Raw genomic sequence first — 11,352 nt, 5'->3', positions numbered from 1 at the left:
GTTGCCCTCAGCATTCCGAGAAATAAGTGCTTTTTATGTTGTTAAAAAAACGTTTTAAAAATGTTCCCTGTTACCTTTCTCAAAGGATCAGTGATGTAAGTTATCTAATATATCGGATACAATTTTCTGCATCTTACTTGAAAACAGTGTTCCATTTTTAAGTTTTTAAACGTTCAAAAATGTAAAAAAAAAAAATAACACTATGATTGAGAATCATACAGCATTTAAAGCATTGTAAAGACTTTTAAATGAACTTCAAAAAATTGATAACCAACACTTTACATTGATAATTGTATCATTATGGACAAGTTATTTGGTAAGATTTTTCAGTGGGAAATTTCTAGATTTGTTGGTAAATGTAAAATTAGAAAGTCAGCACCTAATGATTATCAGGCTAAATGTGCTAGAAACATTCAAACAATGAAGAAGAAAAAAACTATACACTAAACTATTACAATTATGTATTTATTTTACTCATTAAATCCAATCTATCTCAGCAAGTAATTGGTACTTAAAACACAATGGTCATAGAAAATTACTTTTGGATTGAACAAGGGCACTGCATTACCATTCAAAAAGGGGGATTAATCATATCCATTAATGAGTACACAATTATTAAAAAATATATTTTTTATTTAATTTTAATTGCTCATTCATCACAGTATATAAAGATTCTCCTACAAATGGAAAAGTATTAAGTATATACCTGAATACTGTCAAGCAGACAATTAGTAACTAGATGTTTTGGATATCATGTAATAAAGATCAAGGTTATTGTTAAATAAGTCTGACCATCATATTACCCAATTATGTTTGCTCAAAGCTGGAGGACCAACCATTTCTTATCTTATGGAAATGTGCATTTAACTATTAACATATATCTCTGCTCCCTATTTCCGAACAAATCAAAGGCTTATGGGTACAATTTCCTCCCTGTAGATAGAATGAAATATCAAGTCTTTTAATGGATAGGCCTATTTTAATCTCAGGCATTAATACTTTAGTGCGCAGGATATTATTGTTCTGTACCAATGACTATAATTAGTTTTGTTTAATAATTTTTGTCAATCCTAAAATTGCTCACTTGCCAAGTGCTGTATCTCTTAGGGGAGATTATTAATTACAGATGTCTTGTGAATCTTGGTGGGAAAAGGACTAAAGCAAATCATTGTTAAACATATCTGTTTCTAATCATCTCCAGAGTTAGTAAATATGCATTTTGTCAACAAGCACAATACTATAAATTTAACAGGAAAGCAAGAACAATGACAATTTTCAATAGGGCCTTCATTTTATGTAATTTGGCGACACTTTACATTAAAGAACCACCATATAATTACATAACAATACCTATACTATCACAGACAGCAGTATGGGTTATTACTAAACTGTAAGGCAAAGTATAGGGGAGGGGTGTATGGGGTAAGTAGATGTTGTAAAGGGAATGTTGAATGCTGTGTTAACAAAACAATATCAGTGTTAACATCCAGTTCCCCAACCACCCCCATACCAAGTTTTACTCATGTAATTGCTTGTACTGCTAAAACGTAGTGTCAGTGTAACTACATTGCAGTTCCAGTCCTATATAACTATGACGTTGATACTATAAGCATTGCCATGTAGTTACACGTAATGTAAAGTGTTGCCTACTATTCTTTTTCTTAAGACAATGAAGCTCATGCAAAGTATGTGTTAGTTTACTTTACCTGCTTTGACAAAGGCCTCAAAGATGAATGCTGAAAGTCATGAATCAAATGTAGCTTAGGCTATTCATTCTGTGGGACCCTTAGAGGTACATGAGGACAGGATGACCATACCATTTTCTATTTGGTTGCAATATTCATCTGACTATGCACAACAAATTAGCCACTAAACAGACTGACAATCAAATGAAAGTCACATTGTAAGATCCACCATATTTCACCTTTCCTCAATGGCCTGGGCCAAAATGGCAAAACCTTCCCTTCATATTATACCCAGGAAAATGTAAATTCTAATATCATAAGCTCACAAGCATAATAGGATAAGCTGACAAGCTTATTATAAGCTGTGAAGTTTCTCACATTAGTTCTCACAGGAGGCATTACATTCCAGTCCTGATGCTGAGCAGGAAGGCATCAGAAGAGTTAAATTCTACTGGAGTAGAGATTATTTTGGCTGCCGTTTGACAGCAGTATATACAGTGCTGTACGTGATGCTTTGTAGGTATGGAAGGGTGTTCATATGTGTGTGATGATGGGGGGTGAGAGGCAGAAAAACCGCAGGTGGTTTGCACTGTTGAGAGTGAGGAACCACTGCGTGCTAGCTTGTGATATGGGTCCACCAGACTGTATGTGGGATTCATCCTACAGTAAAGAGACTCACCACAAGCTGAGTGGTGTACTCCATCATCCTGCCAATCCATTTAGCAGTGATGGGATACACACCAGCTGACAAGGCCCAGACTAAGATGTGCACAAACATACGTGCTAACGCACAAACTATCAAATCATGCTTTTGGATCACAGAAGGGGTCAGCACTGACTTGATACAGTGTACTCTTTGGATGGTAAAAAAATTGGCAATGACAACTACAACAGTAGGTCCAGATCATGACTTCAATTCTAAATCGAGCGATAGATCATAAAACACAGTGCACTACACTACCTGTAGCCGAACCGTGGTTATACTGTACCAGAACAAGGGAGAAGAAAAGGGACGGACGGAAATGAACGAAATCTAAGGAAAGATTTGTTTTTTTTTATCTCTTAAAAAGCCAAACAGATATAGATCGGAATCTATTTCTATTTCAAAAAACAGATATTTACATTTTAATCATGTCCTGTCGTTCCACAGCGTTCCCGACAATTAACCTTATCAATGGCCCATATATTTTGGCCACATTAAACTGGGGGATTTAGCAGGGCCTTACTCTGTGGATGTTTGCCGGTCTCAATTAGTCACTGATACTGCATCTGAGTAACAGCTGGCAGCCACTGTCTGTATAATCTCTCTCTGCAGCTGTGCTGGAACAGGCAACATGCTAGTCTAATTAGCCGTGTTGTCTCCACGGGAAAATGAAGCCTTGGGGTCCTGGATCAATGTTGCCCCCCTCTTTATTCTCTTCCCTCCTCCGTGATAGACAAATGATATTCTATCAAAGGCCCTAAAGATACAATAGACGGGTATTGTTGTCACTGAAATGGCTTCACTGCACCACTGAATAACTGTCATCTCATTATTTTGTGGGTCTACGAGAGATTTTGGCTGATACGAGCATGGGATTAGACTTGTCTATCTGTGATACTCACGTCAACGTGCTGCATTTCTGCCAATGTGATTTCCATGTTGATTGATGCTGATTATCTCTTTATACGTATTTACTGCCAGTAATTCAGTTTAGTTCTCATTCCCATAGTCGCCGTCTTTTTGTCTCTCTCTCTCTCCTTTTCTCAAAGCTATAAAATCTAGTCTGACCTCTCCATCTCAGTAAACTGTAGTCTAATTTTATTTTCTTCTCAGCTTGTGTTTGACTTTTCTGGAATTGCATTTAAATTTGATGAAGACAGAGAGCAAAACATATAAGATGAGTGAATGAGGTACGCATGTTAATATTCCCTGGTGGAATGAAATAATTCATTTTGGAACTGTAAATATTCTAGTTGTCACACTACAACAGCACTGTCGGTTTTTTCACCCTCAGCATCGTCAGAAAAGTTATTGGAACAGCATTCCATGGGAACATGTGCAATGCTTTTTGACCTCATGACGCAAACCGGTTTATTGACACAATAAATATGGAAATTGACAGTCCATATCCCCAATTTATAAAGTTACTGGGCAGTCTTACCAAGTTGCGGTTAGGCCTCAGTTTCTCTATGTCTAACAAATGTTGTTCTGTTTAAGGTAGGGATGGGCATGTCATTTGGATGACCCCTGCACACTATGTAGCGCTCCTGTGATTAGCCAGCCGCTAGCCCAGGTCACAAAACTTTTACAACCACGAGGGTCCAAAAGTCTGATTTGGAAGAAAATGGGCACTTTCCTGGCATCTGGGAACATCCAGACCAATGTGCGAAATTATTGGGGTCACTGACTCCGCCCGCTCTGTTGATTTGTCTGTGGACACACAAGGCTCACAGTGACATTGAAGGACATTTGCCAGCACCAAGGACTGTAAATTACCGAACATTTGCCAGAACAGCTTGGATGGCAGCACCCGGTGTGCTTTACTGCCCAGCTCCCACACTGATACAGAGGGCGATAAACACGACCATATGCACAGCGTAGGTTAAGACAGTTATGTTGTTTATGTTATTACATTAAAGTAATTATGATTGGGTCTCTCTGCTGTGGTGACAGCAGCTTAGTTTAATAAGGTTAGAGATGTTAACTTTTCTCTCTGATAGGTGTCTACACATCAGGAGTATTTTTAAACAGGCATCTACTGAGTTACCGACGCTGCTAATCAGCCTAATGAGGCAAAGATTGCAGCAGTAATCAGGCGTCATTAGCTTTATGAGTATTTATTATCAGTGGCACGGAAATAGTAAAGAAGTGCCTCTTGTTGACGCCACGCAACGGAGAGCAGCCCACAATCTGTTTATTAATGGAGCACTGTCACCTGGCCACCTCAATTCAACCATCCAGGTCATCCATCAATGCTGGGCCCTGACACCGGGAAGATAGATTGACTTCCCTTGTTCTGACCTGAATGTTAGACATTTCAAAGCCAGCGTACAAAGCAAGTCGCAGTTCAGGGTGTCATGTAGGGGGCCTCAGGCCGACAATTTTCTTTTAAGGCTTGTGTGTCTGTGTGTGTGTGCATGTGTGTGGGAGACAGCGACAGAGCATATGCAAGTGAGGAGAGAGGAATCTATTTGTTTGCCTTCAATTCCAAGCGTGGTTCGTTTTGTGTGCCTGTAAGCAATGTTCCATGCTGGTTCCAGCCAGTTTTGTGACTACTGAGGAATCGAATGTTTCCATAGAGCTTTCCTTGATGTGTTTCCCTTTTATTTTTTGCTGTTTTGGAAGCGATGTCATGCTTATTATAAATCAAATTACATACATTTATGTGCAAGTCTGTCAGGGCATCATCGTCAGTTCACTGTCAGGAAAAGCACTTTGTGGTTTCAGGTGAAAATTGCAAACAGCTTTCTTGTGGATGGTGTGTTTTTTACGCAAATACTACCAACGTTTCGCAAGCAGATACTGAACTCTTTAAAAGCTCTAGCCAATGTGTGTGGGTTTAGAGAGAGAGAGAGAGAGAGAGAGAGAGAGAGAGAGAGAGAGAGAGAGAGAGAGAGAGAGAGAGAGAGAGAGAGAGAGAGAGTAGGATGGAAAGAACAAATGGGACAGACCGAAAGAGGAGAGAAAAGGGAATGAGAATGAGACAGAGAGATAGAGTGAGCGGGCATCGATGTGCAAGCAAAAGTACAATCTTGGTTCTGATTGCCAGAGGGAGCCAGAATCTTTGCATGGCAGTGTCCTGAGATTATGAGGACATTGAGGATCATAGGGTTTTATCTATTCCTGTTGTACATGATTCTGTGACACTTACCTTATTACACCTGCATATCTGATCTAGCTCATTAGGCCACTGAGAGGACATACCCATTCCATGTTTCAAAGAAACGCACAATCCTTAATTAAAGGAACCCCACCACATTCTTTGAGTGAAATGAAGCATAGAACAGAGCAAGTGTGATCACTTTCAGTCTATTGATATACTGTAGCTACAAATAGTATGACAAGTGACTTCATGGTAGCGGGCCTGTACCTGCATACTAAGCATTTACTATGGCACACACTTGTGATTAATAGATGAGAGCATTTCTACAAGGATTCAAAACATAGACAGAACAAAAACAAACCATCATCGTTAATGGGCCCAAATATGAGTGTTAGCTGTAAGAACAGAGCTTCTACTGTTTCACATGAGGTTTTTCTTTTGCCTTTTTTCTTGAGCTGCAGAAATGTTGTGTGGTTGGAGCTGAGATGACCTGCTCCCCAGCTCACTGTATCTGAAGACAAGCTTGCATTAGCCAGGAGTTATTTCACGGGAACAGTCAAGCAGAAAAATAATTCAAAGGTTTGCTTATCGCTAACATTGGTGTGATAGTTCAACAAATGATTATTCTTGAGTCAATGTTCACATAACTGGGGGTCTGTAACAGGGATGGTTGTCAGAATAAGATTTTGAATCCCTAAATTAGCAGGGTTTGTGAAGGTGACCAAGGTTATATTGAGAAAGAGTATTCATAATGTAAAGGGGGTCAAGTATTGAAAATAAATGGGGACCCCACATGGAATCACTCCCCATCTTCATTTATGTTGATAAACAACTAACTGAATACCAGTGTACCTTCACATACTGTACAAAAATTAACCAAGCAAAGAGTGCTTTATATTTTATTTTATTTATGCCAACACACAATGCATACTGAATACACAAACCGTATAATACTTTACCAAAAAATATTTGACACTTATAATTAACAAGGAAAGTGAACATGTTACATTTTAGAGTTTACTAGAGGTTAACATATGTATGTATGTTAAAGTTCTGAGTGGCAACTTTAAACTGTGATCAAAAACTACTGTAGCTCATTTCCAACCAACATTTTGTTGGAAGTACGTGTTTTTCACCAACTTCTTTCCATGTCATCTCATATACATGAATTCATTATAGAGAAAAATACATGAGTCCCTTTAGTTATACTATTACATATATTAAAGACAAGATACAAATATGTGCTCAATGTAGAGTGAAACCTACGTGGAATACAGTTAAATCCCCAGTATTTCAGCACGCTACAAAATATTTAGATCCCTACTTTGATGGTTTATCTTGGCATTCACAAATTATGTGCATGAATAACATCTTAACCCCAAAATAATTTTCCACGTTTGGAACAAAACTTTACATGGCATGATATTGGTTAGAGAAGAATGATTCACCAAACATCAATGTGGGGCTTCAAACAGAGTTTGTAAAAGTTGAATTCATTTGTAAACACTTTAAAAGTCAGCATATGACAGAAATATTTTAAGTATCTACAGCAAATATGTTCATGTAGTGTGAAAACGACACCAAATAAACAGGATGAAGAGCCAATGTCTGATGATGATAAATGTCACACTTTGAATCATATGTTTTTACTAAAGTTATCTGACAGGCCAAAGGAAGATTTATGAGACTCAAGATTATTTGTATTTTTCTCCTTCACCGTGAGGGCCCGACACATCTAGTACTAATTCCAAAACAGCTGGCCTGCTCAGGGAAATTCATCTAGCTTCATTAGGAATGCCAAAATGACTCTGAAGATGCAATTCATTAATCCCCACCAGTGAACAGTGTTCTTCATATTGTTATGGAAAATCAATGGGATTGAGCTGGAGGGATGCCAAGTACTGTACCAAGGCCCTGGAAGATGACTATAATTAATGCAGTCGGTATGACAAGATCAAGAAACATACCCAAAACACTACACATTGGTTAACACTACTTAACTAATGTGTCAAGGTTGTGAAAGAAAAAACTATGTGTACATAGCAGGTATCTGAAACAATGAGGACTAGGCAATGGTCATAGCCATGATGAAACCATATAAAAAGCTTAAGAAAGGCTCAGGCAGGAAATACTATGTATCAAGTGATGAGTATCTACACTAAAAGAAGAGTGGAAAAAAACTACTGCTTCGAAGGCACAAAGAAAACCTTAGAAAGCAGGATGGTAGGCATGAATTTGACATAAATGGAATGAGTATACAATGATATAAGGAAAGGAATTGACTGTACATGCATGTTCTTTCAACTCTCAAAGGGGATATGAAATAAGATTGTATTTCAGTGTATTGGCTGCCCATAAAAAACATTGTTGGTGAACAAGGTAATCTCTTTCATATTAATGAATTGAGTCTCATTATAGAAGAAGGCTTTGTTCCAGTATTTGTTTTGTGAATATAACAATGAAAATATGATTCTAGTACAATAACAGCAATAACAATATCGCCAGCTGAAGTGTTTTAAAAGCATTCTTTTTTTTCCAACAATGTGATCAATTGCCTTGCCATGCCTTCCATTCGCCTTCTCTTATCCCATGAATAACTCAAACATGAGCAACTGAACGTAAGAAACTCCTTGAAGTTGCCCCCTGTAAAATTAATGGACCTGAACCAAAAGTCATTCAAAGACCTGAAATTAGTCCATCGGAGCGAAAAAGTATTTGATTGATATTTTATTGCATCAAATGAATGAGTGGAAATCAAGAAGCCTGCGGAGCCACCGTGAAGGCAGAGAGCTGTTGGAAAAGAGGTTTACCTTTAGAGTGAGTGAACACCTTTACTAAATGACAGCACTTACAGAGCATCATTTCTGACTACATGTTAATGCTAAAATAATGTTTCTTCACAATCAGATGCAAAAGATGATATGTACAGGAGTATGACAGCTGACTGTGGTTTAAATATATTTGAAGTGCTGACCGTGATTAGATAAAAGGGACCTAGAGGGATACTGAAATGTCAGTATAAATAAAACTTAGTTAAATGTGTAAAAGAGCGGAAAGTTAGAATTGGAAATAATATATTAAAAGTAAGACATCTGGCCTAAAGCCTTGCCTCTGTGGACCAACAATACATTTTCAGTCAAATGGACAGTGCTAAATTACAGGAATTACAGACTGAAAATCTCCTTATGCCTTAGTATCTCATAGATAACTTGATTAAACAACATCTATTCGAGGGTTGCGTGGCATGTATCAAGTACATTTACATAATATTTGATGTTGGGAATGTGGAAGGATTTATTCATGATTAATTAATTCACAGTGTTGCAGTTCTGTAGGTTCAAACTGACGTTTTGGGCTGAAGGGTGTTGCTACATGTGTAGCTGGGTGTATGCTTTGCATTTTAATGTAATGATGCACTATATGCATCACATTCAGTAGCACTACATTCAGCAGACCTACATGTATCATACTAGCTAGCACTGACTTCTCAGTAAGTGCTTAAACATGTCAAATCTAAACACAAATTATTAAGAAATGTTTCTTTGGCACATTTGATTTTACCTTATTAATCATTACAGTGGGGTGGACACTCTTTGGCCCTTTGGCGAAATTTCAGTGGGCTACTTGTATATGTTTAATTAGTGTTGAGAACCGACAGGTTGCTGCTCCAAGTTCCTTGATGTTTTCTGCACGCTTTTGGCATCACTGACCACATAATCATCGCTGGGCACATCAGGGACAGGGCTTGATTTTCAAAGCCTTTCACTCCACTGATTCGCTGTGCATCCATGAGATTGATCGCAGTGGTTTATCTGTGGCAACATGTGCTTCATCCCTTCAGATTTGGGAGGTGGCTGCCCAGAGGGGTTGTGTCCTTGCTCTAGCTCTGGCTGAGGTGCAACACAAACAGGGAGGCGAGGACATCGGGAGGGGAAAGGAGATTATGACAGCCATACAGACACAGACCCATCAGGAGTTGCCTGTGGCCTCTTGTGATTAAAGCAGAGATACTATCAACTGTTGCTTCAAAAGGCGTCCGATAACGCTGGCCTAACATTCATTAGGTCTTCAACTCAATTAAACAGAAATTATTTCTTATCTGGCCCTTCTATAAACTGTCAATATATCAAAAGATCAAAATGTCGCCTGAAGCATGAAAAAATTACATCCTGGAAAAGACAACGCTATAATGTGTATTTCTAACAAAAACTGCCTTGACTGTGAACAAGGCTGTTCATGGGGAATTTAACTTGAACATAATGGCCTCACATCAGTAAATGTCTATGTGGTGATTAGGCATATAATCTAAATATATTTGAATACATCAAGTGGCCCTAAAGTTAAGGCTGAGACACTTGCAACTGTTTTCAGTATTCAGAAGATGGTGCTATTTGTTTGAGTATGCATTGTGCTTGTGAATTTGTTTATTCTGCTTCCTGTGGCTTCAGCAGCTGCCCTCTACAGAAACACAGTCTTTCATTTCCATTGTCTGGCAAATGAGAGATAACATCAACAACAAGAAAACTATGTTTCCCTTATGGTGGCTGCACGCAACAAAGTTTCACTAAAATGAGTTCTACTCTCATGGACAAGTACGTGCAACAGAAAGGCCTTGGGTATTATTACCAAGAGAGCAGGAAAACTTCATAACTCTTTTGTGCAAAATAGCTATCATACAGTTGGCTACTTCTGGAATTCTTCCAGATGGTCCAAAAACCACAGCAGTGGTTCTTATTTCCATTTCTCTTTATTCAGAGAGCCTACAACTGGTCTATGAAGGTGGAGAAATGACATTGATTTCTTCAACAACAAAATCCCCCCCACTGACAGCACTGTGAAGACTCCTAAAAAACAACAGAAGCTACCACAAACCAGACTACACATGCTGTGTATTGATCACTATAGTATTCTAAGAACTCGGGCAAGCATGTTTGGACTCGGTGTAGAAACTACTATAGGTTCGTGTCCTTGCCATAGGCTGTACTGATATGGCTAACTTATTTGTAAATAATCCAAGCTTGAAACCACCTAAGCAAATGTCCATGATGGCTCTGCATGTTTGATTCTCCCAGAATCACACAGGAGAACATTCCATTATCTGCAAAACATTTAATGGAATGCTGTCAAATGTGTTTCTGTGATGGACAAGTGTTGCAGAGGCGCAGGGAGTTCCTGGTCTTATGTGTATCACCATCTAGTCCGTAGGTCCACTGACTACACTTGACACTGATTGGTGGTTCCTGTCTAGCTATGTTGGCAGTCATACTGTACACTGTCATAAGGTCATGTAAGCCTAAATATGCAACATATCAATGTAATTATGCAAAGTCATCTGGAGGGAAGTTGTCTAGAACCGACATATTCCATTAAATTGGAGAAAAACGGATACAGGACTTCTTGTGGAAGTGACATATTTTCTGCTACAGCTTTCGTTGCTCTGGGCTAAGTGATACACTTCCAGTAGCACGGTGATGTGAAATATGAAAACCCAAGACTGGTTCTGTAAAAACTGTTGATAGTGCTGCTCCATGTCCGCATGTTCCTGATGCAGTATGCCCCCCATGTACAGTATGCCCCCATGTACAGTAGGCCTATGTGATTTAATAACTTTAAATAGGTGGAATATGCTGTATTTAAATCGGAAGTGTCTTTTAATGCCAATTTTTTTTGGGGGCAAAATAGCTTTTTAAGGGAAGATCAACAGCAGCTACCTACTGATAGATTGAAACACAAGTGTAGTTCTACACTTGTGCCAAAAAGTTGGCCAAAAAGAACGTTAATCTCGCGATTAAAAAATTAACGCAGTTAAAATGGGTTTGCGTTAACCCCATTAATAACGCGTTTAACTGACAGCACTAGTT

The sequence above is a fragment of the Osmerus mordax genome, chromosome 12 (genome assembly GCF_038355195.1).
Source record: "Osmerus mordax isolate fOsmMor3 chromosome 12, fOsmMor3.pri, whole genome shotgun sequence".
In the NCBI taxonomy this organism is placed as follows: domain Eukaryota; kingdom Metazoa; phylum Chordata; class Actinopteri; order Osmeriformes; family Osmeridae; genus Osmerus; species Osmerus mordax.
This window is presented reverse-complemented; position numbering follows the sequence as displayed.